Raw genomic sequence first — 570 nt, forward strand, 5'->3', positions numbered from 1 at the left:
CTCTCAGCAACTCCAGAGAGCGCAGAACCAAAACGAGAAAAAACGAGTTATGGAATATCCTGAAACTTTACATCCAGAATTCAGCATCACTGATAGGGCTGGTGCTACGCTAAAGCCTACTCGGACAACACATGTACCAAGTCACACTAAGGCAGCGTGTTTTTATCTGGTTACCGACGTAGGAAATTCTCATCCCCAAACAGGAATTTAAGGCTTGTGAAAAATATTTTGAAAGAATATCCAGTTAGTCCTGAAAGCAGGACTGCACCTTAATCAAACACAGGTGGCTTTCGTATGCTCAAGTGACATACCAGCGCCACATTCCTCGCAAATCTCTGCGTTTCAGAAATACACTGTGTCGCCTGGTCTAGCTCTAGGGGACTCCAGATGCATCGCTGACCCCAATATTTTGGGCATCTGGACTGCATTCTTGCTTCAGATGGGCATGTTAGCACAGGAGCTCAGTTCTGGCACCGATTTTTGTAGACAGGCCATTGAGAAAAAGGTTTTTTTGTGCTAACAACACCGCATGCTATGAGCCTGGGAAAATTTCAGGTCATCAAAGAAAGA

The sequence above is a fragment of the Apaloderma vittatum genome, unplaced genomic scaffold (genome assembly GCF_000703405.1).
Source record: "Apaloderma vittatum isolate BGI_N311 unplaced genomic scaffold, ASM70340v1 scaffold41764, whole genome shotgun sequence".
Lineage (NCBI taxonomy): Eukaryota > Metazoa > Chordata > Aves > Trogoniformes > Trogonidae > Apaloderma > Apaloderma vittatum.